The sequence below is a fragment of the Bactrocera tryoni genome, unplaced genomic scaffold, assembly GCF_016617805.1.
Source record: "Bactrocera tryoni isolate S06 unplaced genomic scaffold, CSIRO_BtryS06_freeze2 scaffold_7, whole genome shotgun sequence".
NCBI lineage: Eukaryota > Metazoa > Arthropoda > Insecta > Diptera > Tephritidae > Bactrocera > Bactrocera tryoni.
In genome coordinates this window covers 15769965-15779996 of record NW_024396366.1, presented here as the reverse complement: position 1 = coordinate 15779996, position 10032 = coordinate 15769965, and the positions used below count along the sequence as shown (strand labels likewise).

Sequence of the window (10032 nt, the reverse complement as noted above, 5' to 3'; positions counted from 1 at the left end):
ATACATATGTACATATATTATGTCGTTTGGACATTTGTCTGTATGTTTGCGAATGCAAATGTTCTACAAAAGCATATTTCTATACTTAAACAAAATTATTAGAACCTTCGTATGTTTCTTACATGCATAACCAAACCATACTTAAGTCAGCGCAACCTAAGCGTCAATGGTGGTGTTGGTGGTAAGCGCTTGGAAAGTCAAGATGCTACCACAAGTTCGAATCTCGACATAATAAATTTTTAATTTTTTGCTTTTAACATCGTATACTATACAAATAAATATTTTTCTTACTAATAGAAATTAAATTTATCACAGCAATATTATGTATATGTATATTATGTATATTGCTGTGATAAATTTAATTTCTATTAGTAAGAAAAATATTTATTTGTATAGTACACGATGTTAAAAGGCATACATCTTCTATCCTATCTTGTGTATCTGCACATGCTCATATGAGTGTATGTATACGCATGTGCGCGTTCAGAAATTGAAATCATATTTTCATCACTTATCAATATACTTATTACATGTGCGCGCATTGACTTGCATGTTCATACATTCATATATACTTATATGTACATATATGTATTTGCATACATTGCCGAATAATGCACAAGCATACAAACATATACATATATGCGTACACATATGAATATGTCACCAACAAAAAATTGATCTTCACAAGTCAATATAGCAGCCAAATTGGCGAAGAACAAGTGTAGTAAATTTTACAACAAAAACGATTTCATTCATGAACGCAGGCGCAAATTCCTCAAGCGATCTCGCTTCATTCATAAATACAAAGGTCGTAACATCTCCCCGAGCATGCCTTTGCCAACAAGTCGTCTTTTCGCGACGATGGCAAAAGCTAAAAATCATAAATTGCACAACTTTCTGGTGCTTCTCGCAAACATCTGCGTCGATATGTATTCACGATCATACGTATACATACATACATATTTACGCATGTTTGTAGGCGAAGCTGCTACAGCGGCAAGGGGTGACTATCGGCGGCCATTACTTTACTTATGCCATAGAAATTCTATTGCTACGAATATGGAAATGACAACGAAATAATGCAAATATGCATGTTTCTAAATGTCATTAATTTCTTTGAAGAAATAAAAGGAATGAATGATCCTGAGAAGTATAGTCTTAACTTTTCAACGGCCAACGCAGAGCATTTCAACCAAAAGGAATTTATTCATTAAAATCACCACTCAAAAGTGGTTTTATCCGTTGTAAGCGAACGATTTTCGAAGAAGCATCATTTCTAATATGCCACAAGACCAAATTAGAAATGAACTTCTTAAACCTCACGCTGTCAGATAAAGCGATATACTTCGTCATTGCGGGTCGATTTCCAAAAAATGTAAATGAAGACTAACTACAGAAATAATCCTGTAAAGTATAGCCTTAATTTTTCAACGGCCAACGCAGAGTATTTCAACCAAAATATACGCAAAATAGTTGAGAACTCGCAGAAATGAAAGACAAACGAAAGAAAAAGAAGCATAACTTCAATAATGCACAAGCATACAAACATACATATGCGCGCATCAGCAAGGAAAGAGGTAACAATCGGCGATCCATTGTATATTTCTTTCATGCATCACCAAACCATAATTAGGACAACGCAATACAAGTGTCAATGATGGTGTTGGTGGTAAGCGCTTGAAAAGTTAAGACGAGCACGTAGGTTCGAATCCCAACAGAATTTATTTTTAATTGAATATGTCACCAACCAAAAATTGAAACATTGTTCTACAAAAAGAACAACAGCATAAGCATGGCAACATTGTGTTGTTGGTAGAAAAGCCGAGCTGTGCCGAAAGAAACGAACAAACGATCGCCGATTGTCACCGCTTCGCTTGCTACTCGAACATCTTCGCAGACAAGGTTGCGTAGATTCATATCGAGCAAGGTTGCGCAACCTGAATCTATCGCAACCTTTTCCGAACTCGTATAAGAAGTATAACTTCAAAAAATTTCATGAAATTTCGCAGGAAGAATTCCAAAGCATTGGTGAACAAATGCTTGCATATAAAGATATCTTATTATTTGTGAACATATGGTATATATTTCTGAATAATACAATAATACATTATTTTCTTAGGTCAACATAGTTTGAGACAATATCTTCCAATGAAGCCCCACAAGTGGGGGTTCAAAATGTTCACTAGAGCTGGTGTATCTGGGATAATTTATGATTTTACTCTCTACATTGGAGAAGGTACGTGCACGTCTTATGGCTTGGGAATATCATCATCAGACATTGTGCTATTTTTATCATCCAATATGCCAGTAAACCAAAATTTCAAACTGTTTTTTGACAATTGGTTTTCTTCAATAAGCTTGATGATTGCTCTGAAAGAAAAAGGCATATTAGCCGTTGGAACAATTAGAAGCAACCGATTCTAAAATTGTACTCTAAGTAGTGAGAAGGAACTGCAAAAACGAGGACTAGATTAAGCGATTTCAAATATGAAGCAACGCACAACTTGATTGCTTGTCGTTGGTACGATAATAAAAGTGTACAACTGGTTTCAAACTATGCAGGTAAGAACCCCATGAGTGAATGCAAGAGATGGTTCCGCAAAGAGAAGAAGTTTATATTTATACCTTGTCCAGGTATAGTAAAATGCTACAACAAGCAATTGGGAGGGGTTGATCTCGCGGACATGCTGCTTGAATTGTACAAAATCAACCACCGCTCAAATAAATGGTACATGCGAATAAATGGTAAATTCGAGTTTAGTAAACAGTTGGTTGTTGTACCGCAGAAACATGACACATACAGACGGCGAACTTAAGCATATGCCGCTAATAAATTTCCTATTGGATGTTGCTACCGAGCTTTTGAACGCAAGTGAAACTACAGTTGTCGCAAAAAAGAGAGGTCGTCCATCATCACTCCTTTTGACAATGAATTCAGAAACTTCATCACCTTCTCCACCGACTCCGACATCACCAGCTCCAACTACAGGTTCTGAATCTGAATCAAACCCCAATAAAAGAGCATATGTTGCAGAGCCTGCGAAATCCCTACGATCTGATGGTTATAATCATTGGCCGGAATGGGGAACAAGAGGCAGATGTAGGCTGTGCAGCACTGGGTTTCCAAGCTCTAAATGCAGCAAATGCAATGTGCGCTTGTGCTTCAATCCTCAAAGGAATTGTTTTGTATTCTACCATACATACATAAATGAAATAAAAATAATCAACTTGTGTTTAAATTTAGTATGTACATACCACCATTGCCCAATGTTGCATATACGCAACATCCTATAGCTCTTGAACCAGGACACCTAGGACATTGAAATTTTTGTCAGTTGATATTGAGGCCAACTCTATCTTTTATATATACTCAAAAAAATTTTAGCCACTCCCATTTTAATTCGGGCATGAAAGGGTTAAGACTAAGGAACATTCTGTACGATGTTTGAAATATACGTAATTAAATCATGCGTCTAACATACCACCGATCGATGGCGCTTTCTGTGCTAGCACCTTAGTATTAAGTTTATTTTTGTAATTTACTTACTAAATAAACTGACAATAATAATAATAATAATAATTCTTACTCAATTCAATGTATGCACAAAAATTAACATACTTGTACCTTAAAGATACCAGTTTTTTTTAACTGAATAGTTTAATTGTATGAAATTCGTAAATAAGGCATTAACTTGTGTTCACTAACTTCACCAAACTTAGAATTGAAATAACGCATTATTGTGTTAAAAAATAAATAACCTCCAATTGTACAAAACGTTTCGCACCAGTGATGTCACATTAACACTAGATATACCAGACCAGTCAAAATGAATGTTTTCGGTATTTCAATTTAAAATTCCTACTATGTGTAATAATTTTTTTTTCGTAATGATATCATGACTTTTCTAGTTATAACTAAAGAATTAATTTTATAAATTTTATATTACTGTATATGTGTATACTGTATGTACATATTTAAAAGTAAATAAAGACTGAAAACCCCATTAACACTTCCTTTCTAAGAACAGTCATTTTGATTGGTTTGGTATAAATAGGTATAGTATACTTCAATCGCTGGTATATCTAGTGTTAATTAAAAATTAACGTATATGCCGACAAAAAAGAAATGCGTGAGAAGCTGGACGATAGGGGTAATGCTCGAAAATTCCACGAAAAGATAAGGCGAGTAACAGAAGTTTCAAGACCGAGCATACTCTTTTAGAAGCCCCAGAGGTGATCTAGTGGCTGATGTTCCGAGCATACTGAAATTATTGAGGGAACACTTCTTCAGCCTGCTGAACGTAAAAGTGCAAAATCTGGATATGACGAACTTGATTCCAGAATCGATGACGATTGAATTGATGTTTCATTGCCCAACTATGATGAAGTTCGAATAGAAAGCGCCTGAAGATTAACAAACCGGCAGGAATGGATTGATTGCCGGCCGATATGGTCAAATATGGCGGCGAAGGACTGACAAGGTGCATAAAAGCGGACCTAAAAATCTGTGAAAATGGCCCCGAAATTAGCCCTTTTAATATCGCATATAAGTTTCTATCATTATTGGTATGACTTTAACCATTGTAATTATATAATTGACCAGATATTCATCGTACACCATATCGTGGATAGATCCCATGAAAAGACACATTACTTCTTCGTCGATTTTAAACTTACCTTCGACAGCAGAGAAAAGAGTTGCCCTATCTAAACCTACTTCTTCTTCTTAATTGGCGTAGACACCGCTTACGCGATTATAGCCGAGTTATCAACAGCGCGCCAGTCGTTTCTTCTTTTCGCTACGTGGCGCCAATTGGATATTCCAAGCGAAGCCAGGTCCTTCTCCACTTGGTCGTTCCAACGGAGTGGAGGTCTTCCTCTTCCTCTGCTTCCCCCGGCGGGTACTGCGTCGAATACTTTCAGAGCTGGAGTGTTTTCGTCCATCCGGACAACATGACCTATCCAGCGTAGCCGCTGTCTTTTAATTCGCTGAACTATGTCGATGTCGTCGTATATCTCGTAGAGCTCATCGTTCCATCGAATGCGGTATTCGCCGTGGCTAACGCGCAAAGGACCATAAATCCTTCGCAGAACTTTTCTCTCGAAAACTCGCAACATCGACTCATCCGTTGTTGACATCGTCCAAGACTCTGCACCATATAGAAGGACGGGAATTATGAGTGACTTATAGGGTTTGGTTTTTGTTTGTCGAGAGAGGACATTGCTTCTCAATTGCCTACTCAGTCCGAAGTAACACCTGTTGGCAAGAGTTATTCTGCGTTGGATTTCTAGGCTGACATTATTGGTGGTGCTTCCGCTGGTTCCAAGATAGACGAAATTATCTACAACTTCAAAGTTATGACTGTCAACAGTGACGTGAGTGCCAAGTCGCGAATGCGACGACTGTTTTCGTCTTGCCCTCGTTCACTGCCAGACCCATTTCTTTTGCTTCCTTGTCCAGCCTGAAGAAAGCAGAACTAACGGCGCGGGTGTTGAGGCCGATGATATCAATATCATTGGCATACGCCAGCAGCTGTACACTCTTATAGAAGATGGTACCTTCTCTATTTAGTTCTGCGGCTCGAACTATTTTCTCCAGAAGCAGGTTGAAAAAGTCGCACGATAGGTAATCGCCTTGTCTGGTATCGAACGGCTCGGAGAGGTCCTTCCCGATCCTGACGGAGCTTTTCGTGTTGCTCAACGTCAGCTTACACAGCCGTATTAGTTTTGCGGGGATACCAAATTCAGACATCGCGGCATAAAGGCAGCTCCTTTTCGTGCTGTCGAAAGCAGCTTTGAAATCAACGAAGAGGTGGTGTGTGTCGATTCTCCTTTCACGGGTCTTTTCCAAGATTTGGCGCATGGTGAATATCTGGTCGGTTGTTGATTTTCCAGGTCTGAAGCCACACTGATAAGGTCCAATCAGTTTGTTGACGGTGGGCTTTAATCTTTCACACAATACGCTCGATAGAACCTTATATGCGATGTTAAGGAGGCTAATCCCACGGTACTTGGCGCAGATTGTGGGGTCTTCTTTTTTATGGATTGGGCAGAGCACACTTAAATTCCAATCGTTGGGCATGCTTTCGTCCGACAATATTTTACAAAGAAGCTGATGCATGCTCCTTATCAGTTCATCGCTGCCGTGTTTGAATAGCTCTGCCGGCAATCCGTCGGCCCCTACCGCTTTGTTGTTTTTCAGGCGGGCAATTGCTATTCGAACTTTTTCATGGTCGGGTAATGGAACGTTTGCTCCATCGTCATCGATTGGGGAATCGGGTTCTCCTTCTCCTGGTGTTGTGCGTTCACTGCCATTTAGCAGGCTGGAGAAGTGTTCCCTCCATAATTTAAGGATGCTCTGGGCATCAGTGACTAGATCACCTTTGGGGGTTCTACAAGAGTATGCTCACGGTCTTGAAACCTTCTGTAAGCCGCCGCATTTTTTCGTAGAATTTTCGAGCATTGCCCCTGTCGGCCAGCTTATCAAGCTCTTCGTACTCACGCATTTCGGCCTCTTTCTTCTTCTGTCTGCAAATGCGTCTCGCTTCCCTCTTCAACTCTCGGTATCTATCCCATCCCGCACGTGTAGTGGTCGATCGTAACGTTGCGAGGTAGGCATCCTATTTTCTCTCCGTTGCGACACGGCACTCCTCGTCGTACCAGCTGTTCTTTTGCACTTTCCGAAAACCAATGGTTTCGGTTGCAGCTGTACGTAAGGAGTTCGAAATGCCGTCCCACAGTTCTCTTATACCGAGTTGTTGACGAGTGCTCTCAGAGAGCAGGAGTGCAAGCCGAGTAGAAAATCGTTGTGATTGCAGCTTGTCGACGTCGAAACTTCCTTTTGTTTGGTGGCGTGCATTTTTTGCTGCACAGAGGCGGGTGCGAATCTTAGCTGCCACAAGATAGTGGTCCGAGTCGATGTTAGGACCTCGGAGCGCACGCACATCTAAAACGCTGGAAACGTGTCTTCCATCTATTACAACATGATCGATCTGGTTGGCAGTTTTTCGATACGGAGACAGCCAGGTAGCTTGATGAATCTTCTTATGCTGGAATCTAGTACTACAAATAACCATATTTCGGGCCCCGGCGAAGTTGATCAGCCTCAACCCATTTGGGGATGTTTCCTCGTGGAGGCTGACCGTGAAAATGTGAACGAAAATTTAATAAAGAAATTGGAAGCAGAAGGTGATGAATTTTACAAAAAATTTGTAAGAATCACTTTTGTTGAATTTGAAGAAATTCATCAAAAGATTGAACCTTTGATACGAAAAAAGTGCACAAATATGAGGAAAGCAATTAGTAGTCGTAGTCGTCTAGCTGTCACTCTATTCTGTTTGGCATCAAGTAATTATTTCTAGGAAATTAATCAACAATTTTACCTGAGTTGAATGTGCTTTTTTTTTAAATAGCCGATAGTTTCAACAACTTGTCTATTGTGTTTAAAATTGCGCCGTGTACGATTGGTAAAATAATCACTGACGTGTGTGAAGCTATTTACAACATACTAAAAGAAGATTATTTGAAGGTAAATATAAAAACATAAATTTATTTAATACATTTGCCTTTGGGTGAACACTTTGGTATTCTTAAAACTAAAATTAAATTGACTGAATGAAAAAACTAATACTCATTCTCTTTCTTGGGAGGCAAGTCTGGTAGACAAACATTATAAACTTTCAATACCTTCAGCGTGCCACTCCAATTCCAATTCTTCAGCATAAGCTTCGTCTTGTTTACCAATTCGCCTCAATATAGATGCCAATCCTTCACCATATTTATCTTTTTATTTAGCTCCTCCAAAAAACGTTGATATATTTGTTCTCTTTGAAGTGTTTCTGCTTTCTTTTATTTAAAAAAGATGTTGTTGGTTTTTCAGCTGATGAAACAGAAGTGGAAGAATAGTGTGTATCAGCGTCTGTAAATGTTTCACTTTCTGCAACTATTTCAGTCTTATCATCACCCTGGAAATAATAAATAAAAATATGTGGAAGAATGGTATAAAATTGCTGATGGCTTTTGAGAGAAGTGGAATTTTATGAATTGTGTGGTTGGTTTGGATGAAAAGCATATAAATATAATAAAACCTGACAGAAGCGGAAGTGAATATTATAATTACAAGGGTCATTGCAGTATTGTTTTGATGGCATTAGCTGATGCTAATTATTGTTTCACCTATGTTAATATTGGCGCTAAAGGTTCTGGTTCAGATGGTGGTGTTTTTAATGAATGTAAATTTTACGAAAAGTTGCAAAACAATCAGTTGAATACTCCACCAAATCGCCCATTATTGAATAGAGAAAAAGAAATTCTGTTTGTTATTGTTGCTGATGATGCGTTTCCATTACAGAAGCACATTATGAAACCATATTCAAAAAGAAATTTGACCATGCCAGAAAGAATTTTTAACTATCGATTATCACGTGCTAGACGCATTATTGAAAATGCTTTTGGTATAGCGTCAGCTAGATTCAGATGTTTGAGAACAACAATGAACTTTTCACCACAAAAAATTACAACCATAGTATCGGCTGTATGTGTTTTACACAATTTTTGCATGAGACGGACACAAAATCTTTATTTATGAAGAGATGTTCTTCATATAAACGTGATTTTGCATTTATATCCGTATACTAAGCATCACGTTTTTTCCACAGCATAGGATTTTCTTCATGAAATTCGAACAATTTGATGTATTTTTCATCACTCCATTTCTATAAACAAAATATATACAAAAGCAATGATGAATAAAAACTAGACAAAGAAAATAAAAAATTTCTATAATAATATTCACACCAATATCACATAATTTTACTTTCTTTTTTGATGAATCCATTGCACACGCTATTATCACATCAATAATGAAGAAATACAAATGAAATATCAAAAAATATCAAACGCGGTGAGAAAAAATATTCTCACTTGCTGCAAATGAGAATAAAATCGAGTCGTGAGAGTGTTTGCATATTCTCACTCACTCTATTTACACGACCAACGTAATTGGTCTCATTGAGAATGAGAATGCGTCTATGTTGAGAATGAGAATGCGTTCTCAACGCTGTGTACACGATGAGGATGATGCAAATTATATATTCTCATAAGAATTACTCTCACCGTTTACAGCCACCTTTAGACTCTTACAATGTACCTTTGAACTGGGATATATGTATCAAAGTATCTCACGCTACATTTTGCCGACAAATGAGATATCACCACCCTAAAACATCAAATGACCAGTTTAGCACAAAGTGCCCAGCAATCAGTAGTTAGGAATTAAAGAACCAACAGATCTCCCATCGGCACTGCATTAATGTCTAAAGCTGGAAACCCAGACAGCCTATGCCAATAATAATAAAAACCAAATTCCGAATTTTAGCATCCCCAACCAAAACCTATGCCACCAATTGTACGTGGTAATGGTAATAATAATCCCAATTACTGGCAACCACCACCATTCCCACCGCGGAGAAATCCCCAACATAAACAATTCCAACAAACTGTTCTATTTCGACCAATGGACCACTGGCCCCTAAACTACAACCAAAGCCAGAACCAATGGAAGTAGACCAAAGTATCCGATCGAGAATGATTAATCTATATATTATATATTAATTATAGACCACAATTCGAGACATGCAAACGACCTTCTATTCCTATAGATCAAATCGGGAAACGTCAAAGGACATTCAATATACCAGCCGGTAAATAAAGTCGGACACAAAATCAACAAAATTTTTAAGGTAAACTATGAGACCAAAAAGGGTTTTGAAAGTAATTTGAGCGAATAAGTCGAAGAAACACACGAAAAGGGTGATATCGACGAAAATGACATAGTTTACTTTGCGTTGAATTTTTCAGAATAACGGACACCTCGTTACCATATTTCGAGTGTAAAACGAGAAGCGGTCAAACACTCAACATACCATACTAATAGACACAGGTTCAAATAGGAACTATATCCATCAAAAATTTGTCTCGAATCCAATCAGAAACCAAGAACCCTTTAAAGCAGTCACAATCGGTGGAAGTGTA

The 10032-nt window shown here is 38.1% G+C and overlaps 1 pseudogene; it reads right to left on the bottom strand.

Moving 5' to 3' along the window:
- Positions 1 to 1218: 1218 nt before the first annotated feature.
- On the bottom strand, positions 1219 to 1421 carry LOC120781891 (annotated as a pseudogene).
- Positions 1422 to 10032: the final 8611 nt, after the last annotated feature.